A 19916-nucleotide genomic window follows, 5' to 3' on the forward strand; every position below is an offset into this window, starting at 1 on the left:
CCCGGTATATACAGCCTCCCTGTGTCCCCGGTATATACAGCCTCCCTGTGTCCCCGGTATATACAGCCTCCCTGTGTCCCCGGTATATACAGCCTCCCTGTGTCCCCGGTATATACAGCCTCCCTGTGTCCCCGGTATATACAGCCTCCCTGTGTCCCCGGTATATACAGCCTCCCTGTGTCCCCGGTATATACAGCCTCCCTGTGTCCCCGGTATATACAGCCTCCCTGTGTCCCCGGTATATACAGCCTCCCTGTGTCCCCGGTATATACAGCCTCCCTGTGTCCCCGGTATATACAGCCTCCCTCTGTCCCCGGTATATACAGCCTCCCTGTGTCCCCGGTATATACAGCCTCCCTATGTCCCCGGTATATACAGCCTCCCTGTCTCCCCGGTATATACAGCCTCCCTGTGTCCCCGGTATATACAGCCTCCCTGTCTCCCCGGTATATACAGCCTCCCTGTGTCCCCCGGTATATACAGCCTCCGTGTCTCCGGTATATACAGCCTCCCTGTGTCCCCGGTATATACAGCCTCCCTGTGTCCCCGGTATATACAGCCTCCCTGTGTCCCCGGTATATACAGCCTCCCTGTGTCCCCGGTATATACAGCCTCCCTGTGTCCCCGGTATATACAGCCTCCCTGTGTCCCCGGTATATACAGCCTCCCTGTGTCCCCGGTATATACAGCCTCCCTGTGTCCCCGGTATATACAGCCTCCCTGTGTACCCGGTATATACAGCCTCCCTGTGTACCCGGTATATACAGCCTCCCTGTGTCCCCGGTATATACAGCCTCCCTGTCTCCCCGGTATATACAGCCTCCCTGTGTCCCCGGTATATACAGCCTCCCTGTGTCCCCGGTATATACAGCCTCCCTGTGTCCCCGGTATATACAGCCTCCCTGTCTCCCCGGTATATACAGCCTCCCTGTGTCCCCGGTATATACAGCCTCCCTGTGTCCCCGGTATATACAGCCTCCCTGTGTCCCCGGTATATACAGCCTCCGTGTGTCCCCGGTATATACAGCCTCCCTGTGTCCCCGGTATATACAGCCTCCCTGTGTCCCCGGTGTATACAGCCCCCCTGTCTCCCCGGTATATACAGCCTCCCTGTGTCCCCGGTATATACAGCCTCCCTGTGTCCCCGGTATATACAGCCTCCCTGTGTCCCCGGTATATACAGCCTCCCTGTGTCCCCGGTATATACAGCCTCCCTGTGTCCCCGGTGTATACAGCCTCCCTGTGTCCCCGGTATATACAGCCTCCCTGTGTCCCCGGTATATACAGCCTCCCTGTGTCCCCGGTATATACAGCCTCCCTGTGTCCCCGGTATATACAGCCTCCCTGTGTCCCCGGTATATACAGCCTCTCTGTGTCCCCGGTGTATACAGCCTCCCTGTGTCCCCGGTATATACAGCCTCCCTGTGTCCCCGGTATATACAGCCTCCCTGTGTCCCCGGTATATACAGCCTCCCTGTGTCCCCGGTATATACAGCCTCCCTGTGTCCCCGGTATATACAGCCTCCCTGTGTCCCCGGTATATACAGCCTCCCTGTGTCCCCGGTATATACAGCCTCCCTGTGTCCCCGGTGTATACAGCCTCCCTGTGTCCCCGGTGTATACAGCCTCCCTGTCTCCCCGGTATATACAGCCTCCCTGTCTCCCCGGTATATACAGCCTCCCTGTCTCCCCGGTATATACAGCCCCCCTGTCTCCCCGGTATATACAGCCTCCCTGTGTCCCGGTATATACAGCCTCCCTGTGTCCCCGGTATATACAGCCTCCGTGTGTCCCCGGTATATACAGCCTCCCTGTGTCCCCGGTATATACAGCCTCCCTGTGTCCCCGGTATATACAGCATCCCTGTGTCCCCGGTATATACAGCCTCCGTGTGTCCCCGGTATATACAGCCTCCCTGTGTCCCCGGTATATACAGCCTCCCTGTCTCCCCGGTATACACAGCCTCCCTGTGTCCCCGGTATACACAGCCTCCCTGTGTCCCCGGTGTATACAGCCTCCCTGTGTCCCCGGTATATACAGCCTCCCTGTGTCCCCGGTATATACAGCCTCCCTGTGTCCCCGGTATATACAGCCTCCGTGTGTCCCCGGTATATACAGCCTCCCTGTGTCCCCGGTATATACAGCCTCCCTGTGTCCCCAGTATATACAGCATCCCTGTGTCCCCGGTATATACAGCCTCCGTGTGTCCCCGGTATATACAGCCTCCCTGTGTCCCCGGTATACACAGCCTCCCTGTCTCCCCGGTATACACAGCCTCCCTGTGTCCCCGGTATACACAGCCTCCCTGTGTCCCCGGTGTATACAGCCTCCCTGTGTCCCCGGTATATACATCCTCCCTGTGTCCCCGGTATATACAGCCTCCCTGTGTCCCCGGTATATACAGCCTCCCTGTGTCCCGGTGTATACAGCCTCCCTGTGTCCCCGGTATATACAGCCTCCCTGTGTCCCGGTATATACAGCCTCCCTGTGTCCCCGGTATATACAGCCTCCGTGTGTCCCCGGTATATACAGCCTCCGTGTGTCCCCGGTATATACAGCCTCCCTGTGTCCCCGGTATATACAGCCTCCGTGTGTCCCCGGTATATACAGCCTCTCTGTGTCCCCGGTATATACAGCATCCCTGTGTCCCCGGTATATACAGCCTCCGTGTGTCCCCGGTATATACAGCCTCCCTGTGTCCCCGGTATATACAGCCTCCCTGTCTCCCCGGTATATACAGCCTCCCTGTGTCCCGGTATATACAGCCTCCCTGTGTCCCCGGTATATACAGCCTCCCTGTGTCCCCGGTATATACAGCCTCCCTGTGTCCCCGGTATATACAGCCTCCGTGTGTCCCCGGCATATACAGCCTCCGTGTCTCCCCGGTATATACAGCCTCCCTGTGTCCCCGGTGTATACAGCCTCCCTGTGTCCCCGGTATATACAGCATCCCTGTGTCCCCGGTATACACAGCCTCCCTGTGTCCCCGGTATACACAGCCTCCCTGTGTCCCCGGTATATACAGCCTCCCTGTGTCCCCGGTATATACAGCCTCCCTGTCTCCCCGGTATATACAGCCTCCGTGTGTCCCCGGTATATACAGCCTCCCTGTGTCCCCGGTATATACAGCCTCCCTGTGTCCCCGGTATATACAGCCTCCCTGTGTCCCCGGTATATACAGCCTCCCTGTGTCCCCGGTATATACAGCATCCCTGTGTCCCCGGTATATACAGCCTCCCTGTCTCCCCGGTATATACAGCCTCCCTGTGTCCCGGTGTATACAGCCTCCCTGTGTCCCCGGTATATACAGCCTCCCTGTGTCCCGGTAAATACAGCCTCCCTGTGTCCCCGGTATATACAGCCTCCCTGTGTCCCCGGTATATACAGCCTCCCTCTGTCCCCGGTATATACAGCATCCCTGTGTCCCCGGTATATACAGCCTCCGTGTGTCCCCGGTATATACAGCCTCCCTGTGTCCCCGGTATATACAGCCTCCCTGTGTCCCCGGTATATACAGCCTCCCTGTGTCCCCGGTATATACAGCCTCCCTGTGTCCCCGGTATATACAGCCTCCCTGTGTCCCCGGTATATACAGCCTCCCTGTGTCCCCGGTATATACAGCCTCCCTGTGTCCCCGGTATATACAGCCTCCCTGTGTCCCCGGTATATACAGCCTCCCTGTGTCCCCGGTATATACAGCCTCCCTGTGTCCCCGGTATATACAGCCTCCCTGTGTCCCCGGTATATACAGCCTCCCTGTGTCCCCGGTATATACAGCCTCCCTGTGTCCCCGGTATATACAGCCTCCCTGTGTCCCCGGTATATACAGCCTCCGTGTGTCCCCGGTATATACAGCCTCCCTGTGTCCCCGGTATATACAGCCTCCCTGTGTCCCCGGTATATACAGCCTCCCTGTGTCCCCGGTATATACAGCCTCCCTGTGTCCCCGGTATATACAGCCTCCCTGTGTCCCCGGTATATACAGCCTCCCTGTGTCCCCGGTATATACAGCCTCCCTGTCTCCCCGGTATATACAGCCTCCCTGTGTCCCCGGTATATACAGCCTCCCTGTCTCCCCGGTATATACAGCCTCCCTGTGTCCCCGGTATATACAGCCTCCCTGTGTCCCCGGTATATACAGCCTCCCTGTCTCCCCGGTATATACAGCCTCCCTGTGTCCCCGGTATATACAGCCTCCCTGTGTCCCCGGTATATACAGCCTCCGTGTGTCCCCGGTATATACAGCCTCCCTGTGTCCCCGGTATATACAGCCTCCCTGTGTCCCCGGTATATACAGCCTCCCTGTGTCCCCGGTATATACAGCCTCCCTGTGTCCCCGGTATATACAGCCTCCGTGTGTCCCCGGTATATACAGCCTCCCTGTGTCCCCGGTATATACAGCCTCCGTGTGTCCCCGGCATATACAGCCTCCCTGTGTCCCCGGTATATACAGCCTCCCTGTGTCCCCGGTATATACAGCCTCCCTGTGTCCCCGGTATATACAGCCTCCCTGTGTCCCCGGTATATACAGCCTCCCTGTGTCCCCGGTATATACAGCCTCCCTGTGTCCCCGGTATATACAGCCTCCCTGTGTCCCCGGTATATACAGCCTCCCTGTGTCCCCGGTATATACAGCCTCCCTGTGTCCCCGGTATATACAGCCTCCCTGTGGGATGAGATTATCCAGGTTACTGTATTTAGGGCAGCGCCGATTTCCTGGAGACGCTGGAGGCTGAGACTCGGATGTGGGACAGGTGCTCCGCTCTGGGGGTCTCTCCTGTGGGCAGGGGCTCCGCTCTGGGGGTCTCTCCTGGGGGCAGGGGCTCCGCTCTGGGGGTCTCTCCTGGGGGCAGGGGCTCCGCTCTGGGGGTCTCTCCTGGGGGCAGGGGCTCCGCTCTGGGGGTCTCACCTGGACTCCTGGTGCTGCCGGCTGCGTCCAGCTGTGGCTGCTGAGGAGAGGTGAGTGCCGCTCTGAGGCTGAAGCTGCGAGACCCAGGAGGGGGGCAGCACCGAGACCCCGACAGCAACTCCTGACGTCAGCCGGCACTTCAGGCACTTAACCCCAGAACACCCGGAGCACAGCGTGTATCTAATCCTCTCCTGTGTGATACTGTCTGCTGAGCCGTGTATCTAATCCTATCCTGTGTGATACTGTCTGCTGAGCCGTGTATCTAATCCTATCCTGTGTGATACTGTCTGCTGAGCCGTGTATCTAATCCTATCCTGTGATACTGACTGCTGAGCTGTGTATCTAATCCTCTCCTATGTGATACTGTCTGCTGAGCTGTGTATCTAATCCTCTCCTGTGTGATACTGACTGCTGAGCCGTGTATCTAATCCTATCCTGTGTGATACTGACTGCTGAGCCGTGTATCTAATCCTATCCTGTGTGATACTGACTGCTGAGCCGTGTATCTAATCCTATCCTGTGTGATACTGACTGCTGAGCCGTGTATCTAATCCTATCCTGTGATACTGACTGCTGAGCCGTGTATCTAATCCTATCCTCTGTGATACTGACTGCTGAGCTGTGTATCTAATCCTATCCTGTGTGATACTGACTGCTGAGCTGTGTATCTAATCCTATCCTGTGTGATACTGACTGCTGAGCCGTGTATCTAATCCTATCCTGTGTGATACTGACTGCTGAGCTGTGTATCTAATCCTCTCCTATGTGATACTGTCTGCTGAGCCGTGTATCTAATCCTATCCTGTGTGATACTGACTGCTGAGCCATGTATCTAATCCTCTCCTGTGTGACACTGACTGCTGAGCTGTGTATCTAATCCTATCCTCTGTGATACTGACTGCTGAGCCGTGTATCTAATCCTCTCCTGTGTGATACTGACTGCTGAGCTGTGTATCTAATCCTCTCCTGTGTGATACTGACTGCTGAGCCGTGTATCTAATCCTCTCCTGTGTGATACTGACTGCTGAGCCGTGTATCTAATCCTATCCTCTGTGATACTGACTGCTGAGCCGTGTATCTAATCCTCTCCTGTGTGATACTGACTGCTGAGCCGTGTATCTAATCCTCTCCTGTGTGATACTGACTGCTGAGCCGTGTATCTAATCCTATCCTCTGTGATACTGACTGCTGAGCCGTGTATCTAATCCTCTCCTGTGTGATACTGACTGCTGAGCCGTGTATCTAATCCTCTCCTGTGTGATACTGACTGCTGAGCCGTGTATCTAATCCTATCCTCTGTGATACTGACTGCTGAGCCGTGTATCTAATCCTATCATGTGTGATACTGACTGCTGAGCCGTGTATCTAATCCTCTCCTGTGTGATACTGACTGCTGAGCCGTGTATCTAATCCTATCCTCTGTGATACTGTCTGCTGAGCTGTGTATCTAATCCTATCCTGTGTGATACTGACTGCTGAGCCGTGTATCTAATCCTATCCTCTGTGATACTGTCTGCTGAGCCGTGTATCTAATCCTATCATGTGTGATACTGACTGCTGAGCCGTGTATCTAATCCTATCCTGTGTGATACTGACTGCTGAGCTGTGTATCTAATCCTATCCTCTGTGATACTGTCTGCTGAGCTGTGTATCTAATCCTATCCTGTGTGATACTGACTGCTGAGCCGTGTATCTAATCCTATCCTCTGTGATACTGTCTGCTGAGCCGTGTATCTAATCCTATCCTGTGTGATACTGACTGCTGAGCCGTGTATCTAATCCTATCCTCTGTGATACTGTCTGCTGAGCCGTGTATCTAATCCTCTCCTGTGTGATACTGACTGCTGAGCCGTGTATCTAATCCTATCCTGTGTGATACTGACTGCTGAGCCGTGTATCTAATCCTATCCTGTGTGATACTCCCTGCTGAGCCGTGTATCTAATCCTATCCTGTGTGATACTGACTGCTGAGCCATGTATCTAATCCTCTCCTGTGTGATACTGACTGCTGAGCCGTGTATCTAATCCTGTCCTGTGTGATACTGACTGCTGAGCTGTGTATCTAATCCTCTCCTCTGTGATACTGTCTGCTGAGCCGTGTATCTAATCCTATCCTGTGTGATACTGTCTGCTGAGCTGTGTATCTAATCCTCTCCTGTGTGATACTGACTGCTGAGCTGTGTATCTAATCTCATCCTGTGTGATACTGACTGCTGAGCTGTGTATCTAATCCTATCCTGTGTGATACTGTCTGCTGAGCTGTGTATCTAATCCTCTCCTGTGTGATACTGTCTGCTGAGCTGTGTATCTAATCCTCTCCTATGTGATACTGTCTGCTGAGCTGTGTATCTAATCCTATCCTGTGTGATACTGTCTGCTGAGCCGTGTATCTAATCCTACCCTGTGTGATACTGACTGCTGAGCCGTGTATCTAATCCTATCCTGTGTGATACTGACTGCTGAGCTGTGTATCTAATCCTCTCCTATGTGATACTGACTGCTGAGCCGTGTATCTAATCCTATCCTGTGTGATACTGACTGCTGAGCCGTGTATCTAATCCTCTCCTGTGTGATACTGACTGCTGAGCCGTGTATATAATCCTATCATGTGTCATACTGACTGCTGAGCCGTGTATCTAATCCTCTCCTCTGTGATACTGACTGCTGAGCCGTGTATCTAATCCTCTCCTGTGTGATACTGACTGCTGAGCCGTGTATCTAATCCTATCCTGTGTGATACTGTCTGCTGAGCCGTGTATCTAATCCTCTCCTCTGTGATACTGTCTGCTGAGCTGTGTATCTAATCCTCTCCTGTGTGATACTGTCTGCTGAGCTGTGTATCTAATCCTCTCCTTTGTGATACTGTCTGCTGAGCTGTGTATCTAATCCTCTCCTATGTGATACTGTCTGCTGAGCTGTGTATCTAATCCTATCCTGTGTGATACTGTCTGCTGAGCCGTGTATCTAATCCTATCCTGTGTGATACTGTCTGCTGAGCTGTGTATCTAATCCTCTCCTGTGTGATACTGACTGCTGAGCCGTGTATCTAATCCTATCCTGTGTGATACTGTCTGCTGAGCCGTGTATCTAATCCTCTCCTATGTGATACTGACTGCTGAGCCGTGTATCTAATTCTCTCCTGTGTGATACTGACTGCTGAGCTGTGTATCTAATCCTGTCCTGTGTGATACTGACTGCTGAGCCGTGTATCTAATCCTATCCTGTGTGATACTCCCTGCTGAGCTGTGTATCTAATCCTGTCCTGTGTGATACTGACTGCTGAGCTGTGTATCTAATCCTCTCCTATGTGATACTGACTGCTGAGCTGTGTATCTAATCCTATCCTGTGTGATACTGCTGAGCCGTGTATCTAATCATATCCTGTGTGATACTGACTGCTGAGCTGTGTATCTAATCCTATCCTGTGTGATACTGACTGCTGAGCTGTGTATCTAATCCTATCCTGTGTGATACTGACTGCTGAGCCGTGTATCTAATCCTATCCTGTGTGATACTGACTGCTGAGCTGTGTATCTAATCCTATCCTGTGTGATACTGTCTGCTGAGCCGTGTATCTAATCCTCTCCTGTGTGATACTGACTGCTGAGCTGTGTATCTAATCCTCTCCTGTGTGATACTGCCTGCTGAGCCTTGTATCTAATCCTCTCCTGTGTGATACTGACTGCTGAGCCGTGTACCTAATCCTCTCCTATGTGATACTGTCTGCTGAGCCGTGTATCTAATCCTCTCCTATGTGATACTGACTGCTGAGCCGTGTATCTAATCCTATCCTGTGTGATACTGTCTGCTGAGCTGTGTATCTAATCCTATCCTGTGTGATACTGACTGCTGAGCTGTGTATCTAATCCTCTCCTGTGTGATACTGACTGCTGAGCCCTGTATCTAATCCTATCCTGTGTGATACTGACTGCTCAGCTGTGTATCTAATCCTATCATGTGTGATACTGACTGCTGAGCTGTGTATCTAATCCTATCCTGTGTGATACTGTCTGCTGAGCTGTGTATCTAATCCTCTCCTATGTGATACTGACTGCTGAGCCGTGTATCTAATCCTCTCCTATGTGATACTGTCTGCTGAGCCGTGTATCTAATCCTCTCCTATGTGATACTGTCTGCTGAGCCGTGTATCTAATCCTCTCCTATGTGATACTGACTGCTGAGCCGTGTATCTAATCCTCTCCTGTGTGATACTGACTGCTGAGCTGTGTATCTAATCCTATCATGTGTGATACTGACTGCTGAGCCGTGTATCTAATCCTCTCCTGTGTGATACTGTCTGCTGAGCTGTGTATCTAATCCTATCATGTGTGATACTGACTGCTGAGCTGTGTATCTAATCCTATCCTGTGTGATACTGTCTGCTGAGCTGTGTATCTAATCCTATCATGTGTGATACTGTCTGCTGAGCCGTGTATCTAATCCTCTCCTGTGTGATACTGTCTGCTGAGCTGTGTATCTAATCCTATCATGTGTGATACTGACTGCTGAGCTGTGTATCTAATCCTCTCCTCTGTGATACTGACTGCTGAGCCGTGTATCTAATCCTCTCCTATGTGATACTGACTGCTGAGCCGTGTATCTAATCCTCTCCTATGTGATACTGTCTGCTGAGCCGTGTATCTAATCCTCTCCTATGTGATACTGTCTGCTGAGCCGTGTATCTAATCCTCTCCTATGTGATACTGACTGCTGAGCCGTGTATCTAATCCTATCCTGTGTGATACTGTCTGCTGAGCCGTGTATCTAATCCTCTCCTGTGTGATACTGTCTGCAGAGCCATGTATCTAATCCTATCCTGTGTGATACTGACTGCTGAGCCGTGTATCTAATCCTATCCTGTGTGATACTGTCTGCTGAGCTGTGTATCTAATCCTATCCTGTGTGATACTGACTGCTGAGCTGTGTATCTAATCCTATCATGTGTGATACTGACTGCTGAGCTGTGTATCTAATCCTATCCTGTGTGATACTGACTGCTGAGCCGTGTATCTAATCCTATCCTGTATGATACTGACTGCTGAGCCGTGTATCTAATCCTATCCTGTGTGATACTGTCTGCTGAGCCGTGTATCTAATCCTCTCCTGTGTGATACTGACTGCTGAGCCGTGTATCTAATCCTCTCCTGTGTGATACTGTCTGCAGAGCTGTGTATCTAATCCTCTCCTATGTGATACTGACTGCTGAGCCGTGTATCTAATCCTATCCTGTGTGATTCTGTCTGCTAAGCCGTGTATCTAATCCTATCCTGTGATACTGTCTGCTGAGCCGTGTATCTAATCCTCTCCTGTGTGATACTGACTGCTGAGCCGTGTATCTAATCCTCTCCTGTGTGATACTGACTGCTGAGCCGTGTATCTAATCCTCTCCTGTGTGATACTGACTGCTGAGCCGTGTATCTAATCCTCTCCTGTGTGATTCTGTCTGCTGACCCGTGTATCTAATCCTATCCTGTGTGATACTGTCTGCTGAGCTCTGTATCTAATCATATCCCCATTCATTACTTCTGGGGGCACTCTCTCAGGGCTCATTCTGGGGGCACATTCATTACTTCTGGGGGGGCATTCTTGTTATGGGGGCACTCTCATTCTGGGGGGCACATTCATTTTTTCTGAGGGCTCTATTGTACTGGGGCACACATTCATTCCTTCTGGGGGCACTCTCTTCTTGGAGGGGGGACATCCATTACTTCTGAGGGCTCCCTCGTCCTGGGGGCACATCCATTTCTTGGGATGGTTTTCTCATACTGGGGGGTGCATTCATTACTTTTGGGGGCACTCTCGTTCTGGGAGACACATTCATTACTTCTGGGGGCATTCTCCTCCTGGGGTGCACATTCATTACTTCTGGGGGGACTCTCGTTCTGGTGGGCACATTCATTACTTCTGGGGGTACTCTCGTCCTGGGGGGCACATTCGTTACTTCTGGGGGGCACTCTCGTCCTGGGGGCACATTCATTACTCGGGGCTTTCTCATACTGGGGGGCACATCCATTACTTCTGGGGGCACTCTTCTTGAGGGGCACAGCCATTACTTCTGGGGTCTTTCTCATACTAGGGGGCACATCTTTACTTTTGAGGGCTTTCTCATGCTGGGGGGCACATTCATTACTACTGAGGGCTTTCTCATACTGTGGGGCACTTTCATTTCTTCTGGGGGCACTCTCGTCCTGGGGGGCACATCCATTACTTCTGGGGGCTTTCTCATACTGTGGGGCACTTTCATTTCTTCTGGGGGCACTCTCGACTTGGGGGGCACATCCATTACTTTTGAGGCACTCTCGTTCTGTGGGGGCACATTTATTACTTCCGAGAGACACATTCATTTCTTCTGGGGGCTCTCTCATTCTGGGGGCACATTCATTACATTTGGGGCCACTCTCATTCTGTGGGGACACATTCTTTCCTTCTGTTTGACACATTCATTACTTCTGGGGGCTCTCTCGTTCTGTGGGTCTCATTCATTACTTCTGGGGGCACTCTCTTTCTGTGGGCACATTCATTACTTCTGGGGGCACTCTAGTTCTGAGGGTCTCATTCATTACTTCTGGGGGCACTCTCGTTCTGTGGGCACATTCATTACTTCTGGGGAATCTCGCTCTGGAGGACACATTCATTTCTTCCGGGGGCACTCTCGTTCTGGTGGACACATTCATTACTTCTGGGGGCACTCTCGTCCTGGGGGGCACAGTCGTTACTTCTGGGGGGGCACTCTCATCCTGGGGCACATTCATTACTTGTGGGGGCTTTCTCATACTGGGGGGCACATCCATTACTTCTGGGGGCTTTCTCATACTGGGGAGCACATCCATTACTTCTGGGGCCACTCTTCTTGAGGGGCACAGCCATTATTTCTGGGGGCTTTCTCATACTAGGGGGCACATCTTTACTTTTGGGGGCTTTCTCATACTGGGGGGGCACATTCATTTCTTCTGGAGGCACTCTCGTCCTGTGGGGCTCATTCATTACTTCTGTAGGAACTCTTGTTCTGTGGGCACATTCATTACTTCTGGGGGCACTCTCGTTCTGGGGGATCATTCATTACTTCTAGAGGCACTCTCGTTCTGTGGGCACATTCATTACTTCTGGGGGCACTCTCGTTCTGAGGGGCTCATTCATTACTTCTGAGGGCTCTCTCATTCTGGGGGTGCTCATTCATTACTTCTGTGGGCACTCTCGTTCTGGGGGGCTCATTCATTGCTTCTGGGGCACTCTCATTCTGGGGGTATCATTAATTGCTTCTGGGGGCACTCTCCTTCTGTTTTCACATTCATTACTTCAGGGGGCACTCTCGTTCTGGGGGAATCATTCATTACTTCTGGAGGCACTCTTGTTCTCTGGGCACATTCATTACTTCTGGGGGCACTCTCGTTCTGGGGGGCTCATTCATTCCTTCTGGGGGCCCTCTCGTTCTGTGGGATATTCATTACTTCTAGGGGCACTCTCGTCCTGGGGGGTCATTCATTACTTCTGTGAGCACTGTCGTACTGGGTGATTCCTTCATTACTTTTTGGGGCACTCTCTCATTCTGGGGGATCATTAATTACTTCTAGGGGCACTCTCGTCCTTGGGGTACATTCATTACTTCTGTGGGCTCTCGTTCTGGGGGGCACATTCATTACTTCTGGGGGCACTCTCTTTCTGTGGGGCACATTCCTTCTAGGAGCACTTTCGTTCTGGGGAGAACATTCATTACTTCTGGGGACACTCTCATTCTGTGTGGGCACACGCATTACTTCTGGGGGCACTCTCGTTCTGGGGGATCATTCATTACATCTTGGGGCTCTCTCGTCTTGGGGGCACATCCATTACTTTTGAGGCACTCTCGTTCTGTGGGGGCACATTCTGTTGTGAATTCTGCTCTTGGGCTCCCTCCGGTGGTTGTTGGTGGTAGTGCAGTTATCTTGGGGTTGTAATCCAGGGCAGGTGTTTCTGCTGATTGCAGCTCTATTAGGTATTTAGGTGTGCAGAATCCATGACTCCTGGCCAGTTGCCCATTGTTCTTGAAGGGATTGCATCTCTCTCTGGTTCCTCATGCCCTGCTGCCAATTCAGCTAAGATAAGTGTCTGTTTTTTTGTCTCTGTGCACACATGCAGTGTGCTTTGCAATTCAGTGCAATTCATTGTGTTATTTGTCCAGCTTAGACTTTGTTTGGATTTTTCAGTCATGCTGGATTCTCAGGAGATGCAGATATACTTTCTATGTCTTTAGTTAGATGTAGAATATTTGTATTATCTGCTGTGGATATTTTTAGGATTTTAATACTGACCGCTTAGAATTCTGTCCTATCCTTTTCTATTTAGCTAGAAGTGCCTCTTTTGCTAAATCCTGTTTTACTGCCTGCGTGTGTCTTTCCTCTTATACTTACAGTCAATATTTGTGGGGGGCTGCCTATCCTTTGGTGTTCTGCTCTGAGGCAAGATAGAATTCCCATTTCCATCTATAGGGGTATTTAGTCCTCTGGCTGTGTCGAGGTGTCTAGGACGTGTTAGGTACATCCCACGGCTACTTCTAGTTGCGGTGTTAGTTTAGGGTTTGCGGTCAGTACAGGTTCCACCTACTCCTGAGAAAGTCTCTCATGCGGCTCCAAGGTCACCGGATCATAACAACATTCATTACTTCCGAGACACACATTCATTTCTTCTGGGGCTACTCTCGTTCTGAAGGTCTCATTCATTACTTCTGGGGAACTCTCGTTCTGGGAGCTCATTTATTACTTCTGGAGGAACTCTCGTTCTGTGGGCACATTCATTACTTCTGGGGGGCTCATTCATTACTTCTGGGGGAACTCTCATTCTGGGGGGCTCATTCATTACTTTTGGGGCACTCTTGTTCTGGGGGCTCATTCATTACTTCTGGGGGCACTCTCGTTCTGGGGGGATCATTCATTACTAGGGTTGAGCGACTTTCATTTTTTAAAGATCGAGTCGGGTTTTGTGAAACCCGACTTTGTCCAGAGTCGAGTCGAGTGCAGTCGGCCGATTATCGCTAAAAGACGGGGATCGACCGAAACACGAAACCCAATGCAAGTCAATGGGGAAGCATAGTCGGCAGTGAGTGGAGGCCAGGAAAACACCTACAGTGCCCATTTTAATGCCAAAAACATCCATTCTTGTTTCTGAAGCTTGTCAATCTTAATTAACTTTATAATAATAGTTGGGCATTGGAAATTGAGGGTCATTTGGCAAAAGTTGTGGGGGGTAGGGCTGGTTCAAGGTTTTAGTGGGCCCAGGAATCGTGGACTACGTCACGGCGGTGGAGCAGGGAGAGGTAAGTATTTCAATGTTGCAAGTGCTGTGATCCTGAGCAAGCAGGGGGGCACACTTGTTCGCATTGGCACTGGCACAGGGCCCCTCAAAGTACAGCGGTGTGTTTGCACAGCGGGGGCGCCTCCCACCAGCAGCGACACTTTTGCGTACTCTGAGGGGCCCTGTGCCAGTGACGTCGCCAACGAGTATGCCCCCCCACCTGATGAAGGAACCTGCACTTTCATCTGCACCTTCCTCTTTGTCCCTGTGTAAGGTGGTATAACATGCGGGAAGGGGAACCTTACTTTCAGCAGGGTCAGATTCTGGCTGTGTAGAGTACAAGGGGAATGTAGTGGTCTAGGTCAATGTACCTGCAGACTCATCTAGCAGTGGCTGGGCAATGGGCAGGATGAAGAGGAAACAGATATAGGGCCAAAGAATAAAGTAGGCTAAATGCAGTTCAAAATTGGTAACAGGACTAAACAGGCGGCATTGCTTTGTTCAGTGGAGTAGCAAACCCAGGAGCAGCAGACACTGTTTTAAGGGCCCAAACACACTAATAGGCCAAATGCAGTTTAATATCTGATATTTTAGGCCAAAAGCCTAAGACTGAAGCTCAGCTTTATACAGTGGAGGACAACACCAGGGAGGGGCAGACACCGTTAGTAGGCCCTAACCACCAAGTTTTTAAAAAACAGCACTTAATGAGAGCCAGAAGGTGGAAGCTCCGATTTAGACAGTGGAGGACAATTGGAATTAGGGACTGCAGACAGACTTAGTAGGCTGTCCCCTGTGGACCATGCATCCACCACATTAACCCATTGCGCCGTAATGGACACGTAATCTTCCGTGGCCATGCCTACAGGTCCATGCGTCTGTTGTCAGGTGCACCTTTGTACTCACAGATTGCCAGAGTGCATGGACAATGCGGTCTTTTACATGCTGGTGGAGGGTTGGGATGGCTTTTCTCGCAAAAGAAGTGTCGACTGGTTAGCTTGTAGCGTGGTACAGCGTACTCCATCATGGCCTTATTAATAGTAAATAAAATATATAACTAGGCTCTATGAACTTTTAAATAGGTTCCAGGGGTACACGGGCAGCATTGGTGTGGTCAGTGGAGGAGTATTGCAAGTAGGGACCGCAGACAGGCTAACGAAGGCCTAAAATAACAAACAATAGGCTCATGGCAGTTTTAAATCGGTTACATGGATACACGGGCAGGCAGCATTGTGGTCAGTGGAGGAGTATTGCAAGGAGTGTCTGACCCAGTTAGTACTCCCAAAAAATAAATAGATGTTAATGTCTCGCAAAACAACTATAAATAAAAAAGGGTGGCATGCTTAGGTACAGGGGTGGGCTTGCAGCGCCCCAGAGTCCTGGTCGTTGCAGTACTGTGGCTCCGCCACTATGGGGAGCTATGGTGCGTCTGATGGCACTGAAGGAGTTCATCTGATCAGGTATCACAGACACCAATACATTTCACAGCTGGGCCTCCGGGGGGAGCTAAGGGTTCTATTCACTAGGCCACTCCCCACCATAGTGGGTAAACTGGGGGTCAGGCAGGAAGTTAGTCAGAAAGCTGACTGGGTTGGAGCCAGGCAACACCTTGTGGCAGAGGGTGTTGTAGGGGAAAATGCAGTAGGGTCTCTGTCAGGGGTGGGATCCTGACAGAGGCTTGGCAACTTGAGCGAACGTAACGGGACCGCGCCTGCTCAGAATAGCGGCGGTGCCCAAGGAAGGACCAGAAGCGAGATAGATTGTGCTGAGTGAGAAACGAGATCAAGCAATAAGGAGATAACACCAGTAGGAGTCGTGCTGTAAGACCGAGGCAACATCCTACTGAGGCGCACTACCGGTGGCCGGAACGCCGAGGGAGTATTACAACATCCAGCTTCAAGCGATACTCTAAACAGCGGCAGGACAGTCAGTCTAAGGCGGGCTGTCTCACTTAAATCACCTATGCAGTCTTGGGGGGCAACTTGTGGAGAGGGGCGACTCTAGGGTCCCGGAAGAGCTCCGAGCCTACCCGTCAAACGGGTGCCGTCCCAACCGGGACATCAGGGAGGGACGGAGGATTAGCAGAACATCATCTAATCGAGTTGTGAGGGAACTTAAGAAACAGACACAACAGTTGTGGGGACTTTCCGTAAGCACAGCAGGGAAGGACCACAACACAGCGCTAGAAGGAAGGCACCGATTTCCACCTGCTAAGAGAACTCTGGAGGTGCCATTGGACCGGCCGGACTTGCGCAGCCTGGTTATCCAGATTCTGGACTGAGGACCCAGAGATCTTCAGTAAAGAGACTGCAACCTGGTGTCCTCGTTATTTACTGCACCGCACCACTACAGCCTCACCACCACCATCATCCATCGTATCTATCACTGTACGCCCCTCGGCAGGGTCACGGACTGGGCCTAGCCACCGTGACAACCCCAGAGCAGAGACTCAGAGGCCCGGTACCGGGTACCCCTCGGCCCTGCGGCAGTGGGGGCGCTACAGGCTCATCTGCAGAGTTTATGACAAAGTAATTTGGCAGTAAATTAGTATTTACTGGTGTCAATATAGGACACTGACCCAGACTACTTTAACTAGCATCATAGATGCAAACAAATTGGTATTGTTTGTCAGTGCCAGGCATTGAATGATGTCAGCGCATAGACTAAACATTGGTGGAGCTGTGCGAGATAATTTTGCACGTGGTAGAGCACAGTTTGAGCTGGGGGGGGGAACTCTCTTGTGGCCGGCGGTACCGCCCCAGGGCCCCTCATGTTACAACGGTGTGTCTGACGTTGGGTGCGCACCACCACCGCCAGAGACACTACATTGTACTATGAGGGACCCAGTGGCAGTGCCGTCGACCAAAAGCGGGCACACCCACCTCTTCAGACAAACAGCACTGTAACGGGTGCTTGCGCCAAGTCGCGATACCACGGCCCCGTGGGGGGAGTTTTCCCATTGGGGGATGTGTAAACATGTCGTATGCTGTACAATCAGCTGCAGCAAATTAAGAGATTGGAACACTCAGTAAGACCAGTCCACAAGCAAGACCTTTCTATAGGAAAGCTAGGTGTCAGCCGGGAAAGGTGGGGCAAAATAATTTGAAATCCAGTTGTGGTTCATTTTAATGAAGGTGAGATCATCCACATTTTCGGTAGCCAGACGAGTCCTTTTTCGGTTAATATTGAAACAGCAGCTCTGAATACTCTTTCTGATAGCACACTAGCTGCTGGGTAAGCAAGCTCCTGTAATGCATATTCTGCCAATTCAGGCCAGGTGTCTAATTTGGATGCCCAGTAATCAAATGGGAATGACGGTTGAGGGAGAACATCGATAAGGGATGAAAAATAGTTAGTAACCATACTGGACAAATGTTGTCTCCTGTCACTTTGAATAGATGCTGCAGTACCTGTCCTGTCTGCGGTCATTGCGAAATCCCTCCACAACCTGGTCAGAAAACCCCTCTGTCCAACGCCACTTCTGATGTGTGCACCCCTAACACTCCTAGTCTGCTGCCCCCTGGAGCTCGTGTGAGAACGATCACGTGCGCTGTGTGCTGGGAATGCCTGAATCAAACGGTCTACAAGAGTTGCTTGTTTGGTTGCTAATATTTGTTCGATGTTCTCATGTGGCATAATATTTTGCAATTTGCCTTTATAGCGAGGGTCAAGGATGCAGGCCAACCAGTAATCATCATCGCTCATCATTTTAATAATGCGTGGGTCCCTTTTGAGCATACGTAAGGCATAATCCGCCATGTGGGCCAAAGTTCCAGTTGTCAAATCTGCGGTTGTGCTGGTTTGAGGGGCAGTTACAGGCAAATCTACGTCACTTGTCTCCCTTAAAAAAACAGAACCCGGCCTTGCAACGCCACTAATTTCTGTTGGCTCAGGAGAAGCTTCCTCATTCAAAAAGTACTCATCCCCATCATCCTCCTCGTCCTCCTCCTCCTCTTCGCCCGCTACCGCGTCCTCTACACGGCCCTGACCAGACAATGGCTGACTGTCATCAAGGCTTTCCTCTTCCTCGGCTGCAGACGCCTGCTCCTTTATGTGCGTCAAACTTTGCATCAGCAGACGCATTAGGGGGATGCTCATGCTTATTATTGCGTTGTCTGCACTAACCAGCCGTGTGCGTTCCTCAAAACACTGAAGGACTTGACACAGGTCTTGTAGCTTCGACCACTGCACACCTGACAACTCCATGTCTGCCATCCAACTGCCTGCCCGTGTATGTGTATCCTCCCACAAAAACATAACCGCACGCCTCTGTTCGCACAGTCTCTGAAGCATGTGCAGTGTGGAGTTCCACCTTGTGGCAACGTCGATGATTAGGCGATGCTGGGGAAGGTTCAAAGACCGCTGATAGTTCTGCATACGGCTGGAGTGTACGGGCGAACGGCGGATATGCGAGCAAAGTCTGCGCACTTTGAGGAGCAGGTCGGGTAACTCTGGGTAACTTTTCAGGAAGCACTGCACCACCAGGTTTAAGGTGTGAGCCAGGCAAGGAATGTGTTTCAGTTGGGAAAGGGCTATGGCAGCCATGAAATTCCTTCCGTTATTACTCACTACCTTGCCTGCCTCAAGATGTACAGTGCCCAGCCATGACTGAGTTTCTTTCTGCAAGAACTCGGACAGAAATTCCGCGGTGTGTCTGTTATCGCCCAAACATTTCATTGCCAATACAGCCTGCTGACGCTTGCCACTAGCTGTCCCATAATGGCACACCTGGTGTGCAACAGTGGCAGCTGCGGATGGAGTGGATGTGCGACTGCGGTCTGTGGACGAGCTCTCGCTTCTGCATGAGGAGGAGGAAGAGGAGGAGGGGGGGCGAACGCCTACAGCCAACTCTTTCCTTGACCGTGGGCTAGGCAGAACTGTCCCAATATTGCTGTCCCCTGTGGACCCTGCATCCACCACATTCACCCAGTGTGCCATGATGGACACGTAACGTCCCTGGCCATGCCTACTGGTCCATGCATCTGTTGTCAGGTGCACCTTTGTAGTCACAGACTGCCTGAGTGCATGGACGATGCGGTCTTTAACATGCTGTTGGAGGGCTGGGATGGCTTTTCTAGAAAAGAAGTGCCGACTGGGTAGCTCGTAGCGTGGTGCAGCGTAGTCCATCAGCGCTTTGAAAGCTTCGCTTTCAACTAACCGGTAGGGCATCATCTCTAATGAGATTAGTCTAGCAATGTGGGCGTTCAAACCCTGTGTACGCGGATGCGAGGATGAGTACTTCCTTTTCCTAACAAGAGTCTCATGTAGGGTGAGCTGGACTGGAGAGCTGGAGATCGTGGAACTAGCGGTGGTGCCGGTGGACATGGGTGAGTGAGAGAGGGTTGGAGATGGTATTCTTGCCGGTGCCCTACATGCAGTGTTTCCTACTACTAACCTGGTGATTCCCTGACTGCTTTGGCCTGGCGACGAAAGCTGGCCAGATACTGCAGGTCGTGTGGGAAATGGTCGGCTTACAGGGAGGGAAGGGATGTAGCGTTGCTGACTAGCTTCATTGGCCGAGGGTGCTGCAACCTTTAGGGACGTTTGGTAGTTAGTCCAGGCTTGCAAATGCATGGTGGATAAATGTCTATGCATGCAACTTGTATTTAGACTTTTAAGATTCTGACCTCTGCTTAAGGTAGTTGAACATTTTTGACAGATGACTTTGCGCTGATCATTTGGATGTTGTTTAAAAAAATGCCAGACTGCACTCTTTCTACTATCGGATACCTTTTCAGGCATT

At 51.2% G+C, this 19916-nt stretch overlaps 1 protein-coding gene across 2 annotated transcripts in view; it reads right to left on the reverse strand.

The window, feature by feature from the left end:
- SLC18A2 (solute carrier family 18 member A2) overlaps positions 1 to 19916 on the reverse strand; it is a 295896-nt gene that overhangs the window by 172392 nt on the left and 103588 nt on the right. Inside the window, exon 1 of one of the 2 annotated variants that reach the window (XM_077257891.1) lies at positions 4910 to 5034. The exons of the other annotated variant lie outside the window; for it this stretch is intronic. The gene's annotated coding sequence lies outside the window, so the exon portion shown is untranslated. Of the gene's footprint in view, positions 1 to 4909; positions 5035 to 19916 lie in introns of those variants that run through there. 2 annotated transcript variants of the gene reach the window in all.

Source organism: Ranitomeya variabilis, chromosome 4 (assembly GCF_051348905.1).
Source record: "Ranitomeya variabilis isolate aRanVar5 chromosome 4, aRanVar5.hap1, whole genome shotgun sequence".
Classification (NCBI taxonomy): domain Eukaryota; kingdom Metazoa; phylum Chordata; class Amphibia; order Anura; family Dendrobatidae; genus Ranitomeya; species Ranitomeya variabilis.